The sequence below is a fragment of the Diachasma alloeum genome, unplaced genomic scaffold, assembly GCF_001412515.2.
Source record: "Diachasma alloeum isolate Michigan unplaced genomic scaffold, Dall2.0 Dall_scaffold_00334, whole genome shotgun sequence".
Taxonomy (NCBI): Eukaryota; Metazoa; Arthropoda; class Insecta; order Hymenoptera; family Braconidae; genus Diachasma; species Diachasma alloeum.
This window is the reverse complement of record NW_021680473.1, coordinates 176,433-176,687: the sequence shown is the minus strand read 5'-3', so window position 1 is coordinate 176,687 and position 255 is coordinate 176,433.

Genomic DNA, 255 nt, shown 5'->3' with positions numbered 1-255 from the left:
GTGAAAGTGATTCATGATTGTACGTTTATTTTGCAGATGAATGTCCTATTGATTTGCCTTGTGTGCAACCGTGCTGGGTTTCTTTACCACGCCTAACCAACCAACAGATTTTTGACTCCAAACTGCCAAAATTGAGGCGGTGTGCACCAAGGGAAAGGTGTGCATCATGCGTCAGGGGTCTGGAAGAGGAGCTAGAGAGGGAGCGTACATTATCACCACCGCCTTTGAAGAGGGTGTGGCCGGTGACGCCTGAGG